This window comes from Mus caroli, unplaced genomic scaffold (assembly GCF_978045245.1).
Source record: "Mus caroli unplaced genomic scaffold, Mus_caroli_1 scaffold_19, whole genome shotgun sequence".
NCBI lineage: Eukaryota > Metazoa > Chordata > Mammalia > Rodentia > Muridae > Mus > Mus caroli.
Genome location: NW_028227274.1, coordinates 60778494 through 60790503, shown reverse-complemented (window position 1 = coordinate 60790503; position 12010 = coordinate 60778494). Strand labels below are relative to the sequence as shown.

Sequence of the window (12010 nt, the reverse complement as noted above, 5' to 3'; positions counted from 1 at the left end):
GAGAAGAGAAGAGAAGAGAAGAGAAGAGAAGAGAGAGAAGAGAGAAGAGAGAAGAGAGAAGAGAGAAGAGAGAAGAGAGAAGAGAGAAGAGAGAAGAGAAGAGAAAAGAGAGGAGAAAAGACCAGCCATAAGCATTCTGGGAGAGAGTCGGGGAAGGGAATAGGGAGAGAGGAGGAAGGGGCTGGAGGACAGAGCAAGAGCAAGAGAGAGGAGGGCAAGTAGCCCCTTTTATAGTGAGTCAGGCATACCTGGGGTTGCCAGGTAACTGTGGGGTGGAGCCTAGACAAAATGGTAACAGGTGGGCAGTCCAGACTGTAGCTCACAGACTGATGGAGGCTCAGAGTGGCATCTGACAGAGAAAAACTCCAGGAGGTCCAGATGTGGGGGCTCCCACAGCTTTGTGAGTTTTACCTTCTGGAGATTCAGCCAGGCTCTCACAGAAACAGAAAAACCCACTCCATTTCAGACAAGAAAAGAGAGCGGGGAAATCTCAAATACTCACATTTTTTGTTTTTGTTGTTGTTTGAATAAGGTTAGCATGGCGGGAAGGGGAGGGAAACAAGACGCACAAGTGAGTGATAGAGGAGGGGATGGATCAACCCCTGTCAATTCAGGCAAAGGTTGCATGGAATCGAGTCGGGGAGGGGCTGAGAAATGGATGTGTTCACTTTCTGGATGTACAGTCTCCCTAAATGACGGACTTGTAGATAAAATCTTTCTGACTCCAGAGAACAGAATATAATCCAAAAAAATTGAAAAGTAGGAATACATGAAATTATGATGCTTCAGCATAGCAGGGAAATAATTTCCAGAGTCACCAGACAGACTACAGAATGGGGAAAAATCCATTATGGGTTCTACAGTCAGTGAGATGTTCATATAAAGAACTGTAAAAATTCAACACCAGTAACCCCCAAATCATCCAATCAGTAAGTGGGCATCTCTCAAAAATAAATAAATAAATACACGTGATCAACAAGTTCTTGAAAAGGTGTTCAACATCTTTAGCTATTAGGGAGATGAAAGTACCTTGAGATTCTGTGTCCCCTAAATTCGAATGGCAGACACAAGTGATAACAAATGCTACTGAAGATGAGGGGAAAGAAAAACCACCACTTATGGCTGTCCATGTAAAATTGTGGGGGCACTGTGAGAAATTTTGTAGGCTTTCCTAGGCACAACTGGGAAAATAGAATTACCCTATCACCCAGCTATTACATTCCTGGATGTATCCACGAAGAAAGCCCAGGAAATCTACATCAGCATATGGTAGAGATCCTGGAGCACTCACATTTATTGCTTTATCATGTACAACAGCTAAATAATGAAACCTGCTGAAATGCTCGTAAACAGAGGAATAAAGTCACAAACACACACACACACACACACACACACACACACACACACACAGAGAGAGAGAGAGAGAGAGAGAGAGAGAGAGAGAGAGAGAGAGAGAGGAATTTTAGACAGTTACAAAAATGAAATTCACAGAAAAAAATGGAGACAGAACTCATTATATTAATCAAACAAGTCAGGCTCAAAGGTCAGATACCATAAGGCTTTCACATGTAGAACACATACTTAAAGTTACATATGTGTAAAAGAAAAATCCAAAATCCAATGTAAGTTTAACAAAAGGAATGTCAAAACACAATTCAATGAAACTGAGAGTAAGAGATCAATAGAGAAAAACCAATAAAACCGAAAGCCTGTGTTTTGAAGAAGTGAACAAGAAGAGATGAACTAACAGCTAGTCTAAGAATCAGGACACAAACAACCTACCTCAAACATTGAAGAGATATGTGCCTCACTACAGAACCTACAGACTTCAGTGAAAGGGCACCCAAGCCCTCCAGGCCCACAAACTTGATAATCTACACTAAAAAGACTATTTGAAATACATAATCTACCAAAACTCACTGAGAAGAAAATTAACATAGAATATGCCCACAGGTATCTAACTTAATAGAATAGGACTATGTCTATTAATAAAATCCAATCTATGAATTAGAAACCTTCTGAAAAAGTACCCCAGGCTTAGAAGTGCTGAGTAATAAGTTCTACCACACAGTGGAGGAAGGAAATTCTAGTATTTCTCTACGGTATCCTCCCACAGATGGATGCAAGAATATCCCTTGAACAAGTCTTTTCATGAAGACAGCATTACTTTAGTACTAAAACCAAAGACACTGCAAAAAAAAAAAAAAAAAAAAAAAAAAAGAAGAAGAAGAAAAGAAAAACAGAAAGAAAGAAAAAGAAAAAGAAAATGTCATGGTCCAGTTTGTATTGCCAGAACAAAATATTTTAGAGTGGGATGATTTATAAAATTATGTAATGGCTTATGGTTGCAGTAGCTAGAAAGCTAAACTATATGCTACTGTCATTGAATAAGCATGCTTTCCCCTGCCCCATCAGGCCTGCATCACTACAAGGTAAATATGGCATGTGAAATAGATACCTGCCAAGAGATGGAGGGGAAGGGGCTGAGACTATTTTGTAACAACCAATTCTCTAGGGAACTAAACAGCTGCATGGGATCTAGCACACACACACACAGAGAGAGAGAGAGAGAGAGAGAGAGAGAGAGAGAGAGAGAGAGAGAGAGAGGGAGGGAGAGAGAGAGGGAGAGAGAGAGAGAGAGAGAGAGAGAGAGAGAGAGAGAGAGAGAAAGAGAGAGAGAGAGATCAGTTAATATAGTGTATCACTTCAAAAGAGTAAACATAAAAAAATCAGATGATTGTGCTAACAAAGGCACACAGAGCATTTGAGAAATCTTAAAACCCCATTATAAGTAAATGTTTTCAGCAAACTAGGAATAAATGGAGCTTTTTCGATTCGATTAAGAACACACACAAACACATTCAAACAGCATTGCATTGAATGGGAGAAACTCAGTTTCCCTGCAAAGATCAGGGACGATGCTAGCATGTGCTCTTCCTGCTATGTTTCAATGCCATGATGGAAGACTGGGGAATGTATTACAATAAGAGGAAATAAAATATGTACAGATAGAGAAAGAAGAAAAGAACTTCCCTTTCAGAGGATATGATAATGACATGTATATAGCAATATGAAAAATTCTGAAACTAGTAAGCCATTATATTAAGTTTTGCAGAAACCTATACTTAGGTGTTTATAACAGCTCTGCTCAATTTTTTTTTTTTGGTTTTGTACTCCCATATATCTGTTTTTAACTAGATATTTTCTTTATTTACATTTCAAATTTTATCCCCTTTCCTGGTTTCGCCTCCCCCTCCCCCTGCTCACCAACCCACCCACTGCTTCCTGGCCCTGGCGTCCCCTACACTGGGGCACTGAGCTTTCACAAGGCTTCATCTCCTCTCATTGATGTCCCACAAGGCCATCCTCTGCTACATATGCAGCTAGAGCCATGAGTCTCTCCATGTGTTTTCTTTGGTTGGTGGTTTAGTCCCAGGGAGCTCTGGGGGTACCAGTTAGTTCATATTGTTGTTCCTCCTATGGGGCTGCAAACCCCTTCAGCTCCTTGGGTACTTTCCCTAGCTCCTTCATTGGGGGACCCTGTGCTCCTTCCAATGGATGGCTGTGAGCATCCATTTCTGTATTTGTCAGGCACTGTAAAACTTTGAAGAACTTAGCTATTTAGACAAAGGAATATAATTCAGATGCAGAATATTATTCAGACGCAGAATAGGCTATCAAGGTATAAACGTATATGGAGAGAATTTAAATATAAATTACTAAGTTAAGGAAGCCCATCTATAGAGGCTGGAGAGTGAGTTATTACAAATAAATGAGATTCTGGAAAAAGAAGAAGTATGGACAATAGAAACATCTGCCAGGCCTAAAGCTGGAAGTAAGAGCTAGATGAATATGCAGAGCACAGGGATTTTAGTATAGTGACAAAACAGGCCTATAAAATGCCACACAATGGTAGAGACACATCATTGTACACTTGTTCAAACTCATACTGTACACTACCATAAGTGAGCACCAATGAATTCTATGAGCCTTCTCTGGAAATGGGGCATCCGTGCAGGGCTCATTTCTAATCACCGGACCACTCTGGTGAGAGATATTAACAATGGGGGAAGCTACAATGGCAGAGGCCACGTGTGAAATACCTGCATCTTTCATTATTTTATGTGAAAATAAAAATGCTCCATAATGCCATAGAATACTTAAAAACATCTTAAAACATTACCTTGATTCAGCCACGATGATTTGCTGAGGAATATGAAAGAAGGCCCCATTATATAGCAAGGTGATGAAACATTAATTGGTCATAAGGAGTAATCTAGATTAGAAGAACTCCATGGACCATGGTGATATTAGAGCTCAGCTCTACCACAATGCATATTTTCCATAAGATTTGCCAAGTGAAGAAACTAAGAACTCCACGGAGAAGTTAATAGATGGAAAATAAGCTTTGCACGCCGCATGAACCTTGGCCATCAGGTTAACAGTCACCAAGGCATCCTGGGCTTAGCAGACCTCCCATACATAGCCCGCAGCCTACTTGAAAGCGGCCGGAGTCTGAACATAGATGGGTTGTGTTTTCTGGGAAGCAATGGATGGACAGATCCAGACAGACTCACACAGCCTTGCAGAGCACGCTCAGTTAGACGGGAACAGGTCTATTGCGGAAGAGCAGGGGGAAACTTGACACAGATGAACAGCCACAGATGAGAAAGAGCCAGGCAGAAGTTGGGAGAGAGAAAAAAAAGAGAGAGAAAGAAAACAGAAAGGTTAGTAGATGCTTGGTTTAGCCTAAATGAACATCCAACTGTTCCCAATGGGACAGTAGGGACTGATATATAATTATTGCGCAACACTGTTGTGCCATATCGTGTGTTTAAAGCACCGCTTCATAGAAGTTGGTGTATTTTAAATTTACGGTGAGTCTATTTGATATCCTTTTACTACTATCTAATTATGCAACTAATCTACTTTCCCACTAAAAGCAGTGCAACTTTAACCAAACCCTGTATATTAGAGAAGCACTGTGCGAATGCCGCGGTAGGAGGACATAGAACCCTTTGGGAGTGTGCCCAAGTGTACAGCTGCATCATGTGGTCGATCCCATTTTCACTTCTTTTTTGCCTTTTGAGAAACAGTCACACTATTTCCATAGTGGCTGCACCACTATTTCCACTGGTCTGCGATCCTACCAACAGTGAATACTGTTCCCTCTCCAACATGCGTGCCAGCATTTATTTATTTATTTATTTATTTATTTATTTATTTATTTATTGCTGCTTTGAGTGGGATAAGATAAAAAAAATCTCAAAGTAGTTTTATCTTGCATTTCCAAGGGCTAAGGATTCTGAACACTTTAAAAGAGATGGCTGAGAAGTGATGTCCAATAGCTGTACCCACTCTCCAGTGAGTCCTTTCTGACTCAGGAAGGTTTTAGACATGTCAAGCAAAGAACAGAAGGCCATGAAGAAAAGTGCCAAGCACCAGAGGGTAGATAAGACCCTCCCATCAGATGACTCGGAGAACTCAGATGCAGTCAACCCTGTGGACAATCCAGCAGTTGGTACCAGTGAGATGGGCACCCATTCCTCGGGGTCAGATGTGCAAGAAGCCAGAGAGCCTGTTCAGAAGAGGATGTTTCGAAGGTGATGTTTCCCAGGTTTCTTATGAAAAAGAGGAAGCAGTTTGAAGAGGATATAAATGCCTCTTCCAGAAGCCTGAATGAAAACCTCCAGGGTATTTTGAAAGCTCAGCAGAAGTCAAGGCAGAAACTTAACTCTGTGTACTGTGAAAGGTTTGGGTCCCGATGCCAGAAGTGGCTGGATGAGGTGGGCAGCACAAGGGACCAAGAAGAACACCTCAGTTTTATAACTCAGCAGCAAATAAAGATTTTTACAGATGGCTATAGCGGATCATGAAACCAAGCTTGAAAACTCTGAAGATATGTGTGACACATTTCTGAAGAAAGCCAAGGACTTGAGTACCGTGGATCATGAAATCAAGCTTGAAAACTCTGAAGATATGTGTGACACATTTCTGAAGAAAGCCAAGGACTTGAGTACACATAGCAAAACCTTTAGTGACAGTCAGCAAACTAATGTGGAAAAGAAAATCTCCAAGGTGCAGGAACTCTGAGTTGTCTGTCTGTAACACTGTGCGCCTCGGGCTGGCTTCCTGTTAGCAGAGATGTAATGAAGATCCTCTAAATCTCCATCTTTCAATTTTATATCACCTATATCACTTCTATCTGTTGTCTTATTGTTATAGAAGAGACTTAAAATACCATATTGAACAAGAGTTGAAATAGTAGATAACATTTTCTTGTTTCTGATTTTAGCAGAAATATTTCAAGTTTTTCTGACGTTGGCTTGTTGACTTCTCTTATTTTTGTCAATGCATGTTTCTTGTAACTGCAGTTTCTCCAGGACTTTTATCATGAAGGGATGTTGGATTGTCAATGGCCTTTTTATTTTTTAACATCTAATAAGATAAGCAGATGGTTTCTGTTCTTGGGTCTGTTTATGTGGTGGTTTAGATAAGTTTTCATTTCAAGTTGTATCTTAGTTTGGTTCCCCTCCCCCCAGAAACTCTCACTCTATTAATTTTTGTTTTTTATATCTTGAGTTGTTTTCCCTATTTCATTCAACAGTGTGTTCAATGGGCGTATACTCACCTCCACATCAAATTCCTTAAACATATTTATAATTGGACACAGTTGCCTTCTGGGTACTCCTAAGTTGCTTTTATCGGGGAACATTATGAAGAGCAGAAGAGGCTCACAAATCCTAGACACATCCCTTCTCTGACAGCATAGAAAACTTTCCATGTCCATAGGAACCTGTGTTAACGGGGCAGTCTTGTCCTTCGTGTGTCCAAGCATGTTTATTACAGGCAGGTGTAAGCCTGGCAGCTTGAGACAGAACTGTGCCAGATCCCAGACAAACAGGATGGTGACGGCTGGCTTGCACAGTATTTGCTGATATGCTATGGTTGTGTACTGGATGTGGCAGCAGCTGTTAGGAAAACTCAATGCCAAGAAGCCAAGGTTTATAGAGTAGGCAGGGCAAGAGGTCAGATGGAGACATGGAGTCCTAAGCTATCAGCTCACAGTATGTTAAATGTCACACCCTTTTTTTGGTAGCAACTCACAGACGTATAAGAAGAGCTTATCTACAATTATTAATGCTTTAGATGTGCCACTGCTTCAGAATGGAAGACCAACTTGGCCACTGGGTTTAGCTCCCTGCCTTGGTTTCCTTGACAGGGAGACCATCATCTTCTTTCTCACACTGAGAACTCCACGGCCCTTGGGCAAATGTTGGAGTATCTATCAACATCATAAACCCAGGAGGAAGGTGGTTTTAGTCACAGATCATAGACCTATCCCTACCCAGATAACAGAGCAAACTTTAAATGACCACAGTTCTCAGAGCTGTTTCTTACAATACTCATCACCATCTTCAGGAGTGAATGCTGGTTGCTTAGCCTAGTACTGTGAATCCCTACCCACAGAGTATATTTCACCTATTTTGCTCTGTACAGCAAGTGTGCATCTAAAGATTCATATGGGTGCTTTAAATGATTGGCTCAGCTACCTTACTGATGTGGGTTGTCTCTAGGCTATAAGGAAAAAGGGTTCGTGGTGAACTGTAAGCTGATTACATATGCTGCAATGAGAGCATATGTGATTAAAATATCCTAGATATTTTAGATTCTGGGATTAAAAGGAAGATTAAGGGCCCAAGTGGCAGAGTGGGGCACCGAGGAAAAGCTTGTATTTGGGGATGAGATAATCAAGCAATTCAGCTAGGAGATGGGGCACTGAGGCCCTAGAGGAACATAGGTAAGAAAATATTACCTTGTCAAACATCCTTGTGTCTAACAAAGCTGATTTTATCAGAATAAGCTCTAAGGATCACTTCTAAAAAGTTTCTCATTGTGGGAATACCCTGCTCCACCCCATGTACAAGGAGCTAAATGTGAGGTAACCAAGGAAGACTGTAGCTCTGTCTTGGTGTTTGTGATAAAGTTAACATTATCATGGCAAAACTACAAGTTGGCCAAATGCGAGGAATCAAAGAAAATACAGAATTATTAACTTAACAGCAAAGAAAACACTTGCAACGATGGACATGGCACCAGTGGCCAAAGTTAAAGATTAGGCTAACAGACACTCAAGTCCATTTGGTAACAACTCAGAGGTGGATAGAGGGAAGTTTCAACCATCTCTCCCTGAAGAAGCACAAGGACACACGTGGCTATCCCTAGCTGGGCAAAGGAGACACAGAGCATGTGGGCTCTCCACTAGCTCAGCCCAAATACATGATATCCCTTGAGGATTAATCAGTCCCATAGAAATTACCTTATCCTTTGCCCAGTTTCTATCATACTCCTATAAAAACTCAGCACAAGGAAGTTTGACAGCTTTTGTGCTCTCTTGGGAACCTCTCTAACTCTCAGGAGTTTCTCTCTTTTTTCCCCTTAATGTCTCACTTTTTAGTGACTCTCATCAATAAAGCTTGTGCTTCTCTTTGTGAACTCCTACGACTGTCTCCATCCTTTATCCTCAGCGGCATGAGACAGTGAGCTACTGTCCTTTGTCAACCTTGGGTGACTGAGCATCTAGTACACTAAGTCCGTGGGTCACACACATCTGGAATATGAACTATCCTGTCACTCTAAAAATCCTGCACCATCATCATAAGCCAGAAATGGTCACATTGGCTAACATTAAAGCCTATTTAAGTTATCTTGACATTTTCTCAGCTAAAGATAGTTGGCATACTGTACTGGCTGGTTTTGTGTGTCAACTTGACACAGACTGGAATTATCACAGAGAAAGGAGCTTCAGTTGGAGAAATGCCTCCATGAGATCCAGCTGTGGGGCATTTTCTCAATTCGTGATCAAGGAGGAGGCCCTCTGGTGGGTGGTACCATCTCTGGGCTGGTAGTCTTGGGTTCTATAAGAAAGCAAGCTGAGCAAGCCAGGGGAAGCAAGCCAGTAAAGAACATCCCTTCATGGCCTCTGCATCAGCTCCTGCTTCCTGACCTGCTTGAGTTCCAGTCCTGACTTCCTTTGGTGATGAATAGCAGTGTGGAAATGTAAGCTGAATAAACTCTTTCCCCCAACTGCTTCTTGGTCATGATGTTTGTGCAGGAATACAAACCCTGACTAAGACACATACTACATCAGATTACGAACTGTTACACAGGCCCAAGTCCCTGGCCAAGATGGAGCCACCCATGGCACCAAGATGGATGACTCATGTAGAAACCTGTCCATTAGGGAAATGAAAACTGTACACTCTACATATTTCAGGAATCTGACCCTCATCTTAGCAAGAACAGCCTGGCCACAGCATCCTGTTACCTAATGACTAGAGGTTCCCCCTTGTGAGAATTCCTTTGTTTGCAGCATGTCTTAGTTAGGGTTTTACTGATGTAAAGAGGCACCATGACCAAGGCAACTCTTATTAAAGCCAACATTTAACGGGAACTGGCTTACAGTTGCAGAGGTTTAGTCCATTATCATCATAGTGGGAAGCATGGCATCATCCAGATAGACTTGGTGCTAGAGAAGGAGGTGAAAGTTCTACACCCTAATCCAAAGGCACCCAGGAGAAGACTATTTTCTGCAGGCAGCCAGGAGGAGGCTCTCTGTTGCACTTGGCAGCAGAGCCTGAGTACTAGGAGCCCTCAAAGCCCACCTACACAGTGACACACTTTCTCTAACAAGGCCACACCTACTCCAACAGGGCTATACCTCCTAATAGTGCGACTTCCCATGGACCAAGCATATTCCAACCACCACACAGCAGCTCCCTTACCCTATAATCTTCTCCTGCCATTCCCCCTTACAACTTACACTACCCTATAAAAACCAAAACTCCCTTTTGGTATATCTCCTTTTCCTTCTCTCAGATATAGCCCAGCAGTTCATACTTCAATAAAGCTTTGTTCTTTGGCTTCCATGTGGCTCCAGGGTCTTGCTTTCTTGTAAAACCTTATATCTAGTACTGAAACCTGGAAGGAGTGTGCATTACTGTCTCTGGACACCCCCACCCCCATTCCTCCTGATCACCAAACTGCTGTTCTGGCCCTTGAGTGCCAGGAACCTCCTGCCTGTTGTGAGCCTTAGCACTCACGGCTAATTTAGATTTCTTCTGCCTGTTTTCTTGCTTCTTTGATCTCAGTTAAGTGTCCCTTCCATGTTAGCCTGTAATCCAGAGACTTACCTCTAGCCAAAAACCATGCTGGCATGTCAGGCCATGCTGCTACCCTTACAGCCTCTCTGCCTCCAATAAGGATGCCCACCTGATACCCAGGAATTTCTTTCTCTCGGCCCCTGGTTCTTAAGGGCCACGTCTCAGGTCAGGACCAGTCCTAAGACACCCTTTTTTCTACCCCATCTTCTCTACCCTCTACACCTTCCCCCTCACACTGATCCAGATCACTCACCTTGTTTTCTCATCACTCTCCTTTTTTTCTCATGGCTCTCCTCACCTTCACTTCTCCTCCTGTTCTAATTTTGAAAAGCTCTTTGGCTTCCTCTACTTGTCTGCTCAGGTATCCTGCCTTTCTTTTCCTTCACCTTACTTGAACTATGGGAGCCAGCCATTCAGGCTAGTCCCACTCACTCCTCTGGACTGCCTTCTAAAGACTGTCTGCTACCCGGGGCTCCAGATAGACATTTCATTCCACCTCTTAGCCTTTTATGGTTACACAGCTTGGCCACAGTGCAAACTAGATGTGGGGTATCACTGGCCCTCAAGTGGCATTCAAGCTCTCCTTTTCCGTGTTTCCCTTGCCCTGTTCTTGACCTCTCTCTTTCTCTCTCTCTCTCTCTCTCTCTCTCTCTCTCTCTCTCTCTCTCTCTCTCTCTCTCCTCTCTCTCCTCTCTCTCCTCTCTCTCTCCTCTCTTTCTCTTGTAAGATAAATGGACTGTTGGCCCCGTGACATTTGTGAATTTGTGAGTGCTGGTCCCATTTCTATAAAAACCTTCTGTCTCTAAGTATCATTTTCCCCCCAATCTGTGTCTTCTCTTTCAGATCCAGCATATTCTCCTGTGTGGCCCCAAACCAAAGTGCTCATGCATCCCAGTAACTGCCATCCCCAGGTTAACCTGTCACACTGAGTGGGAAGTATCCCTCCTGATCCTGCCCTCTTTAAGACATGCAAAAAAGGGCTGTTCACCTCACTGTGATGGTCGGTGTCACCTAACATTCACCTGGCAGCAGCAGGAATGTCAGGGGTGGGGAGCTCTTGGCAGAACTAATGACAGCAACCAAGAGCTCAGCTAGGGACCTCTGAATGCTACAGAATCAGCTCTCTTCTCTGGTTTAAGTTACCCTCTTGACAGCAGAAAAAGGAGACTCCTGTCTCTCTGTGAAGAATGCTGCCTTCATATCCATCAGTCAGGTCTGGGAAAAGTAGAAACTAAGAAAAAATCCAAACTATAGCAAGCAGTCTATATAGCTCAATAGAAACTCATGGCTTTCTGAGCCATGGAATGTCTTCAGTAGCTCTGTTCTGTAGCATCTGGCCATGGTTCCTGCCCCTTCTGGTACCCCTTATTTGAATCTTTCTCCCCTCCTAGCCCCATGTCTCCTCAAATGCACCAAAAACTATGTAAACAAATCACCCCTCAGACTCCTAACCAACTCTCCTAACCCACCTGTCTTCTGCCTATATCTGCCCTTAGGCTGTACTGAAGCAGAGGCCAACTCTATGACTTGAACTGACCATCCACAGCCTTTCTGTTCCCAGATTTGTCATCCCTGCCTAGAAGGAAGTAGCTAGAGGAGACCATTGGACTCTCTATCATCAATAAAAGGTTGGGGTGTTAGGTTGGGCAAGTCCTTAGCCAAAATAGAGCCACCAAAACATCAAGAAGGATGACCCACAGGAATCTGTCCATCCATGATATTCTATGCATCTCAGGAGTTTGATTCTCCTCTCAGCCAGAGTTGCAGGATGACAGCATCCTATTATCTTAACAGCCAAAGGTCCTCTCGAAAGATTTCTGCTTATGACAGTTTCTTTGTTCACAGCA

General features: G+C 42.8%; 1 pseudogene; it reads left to right on the top strand.

Annotated features, from left to right (window-relative positions):
• Positions 1-5397: 5397 nt before the first annotated feature.
• Positions 5398-6093, top strand: LOC110285087 (X-linked lymphocyte-regulated protein 5C pseudogene; annotated as a pseudogene).
• Positions 6094-12010: the final 5917 nt, after the last annotated feature.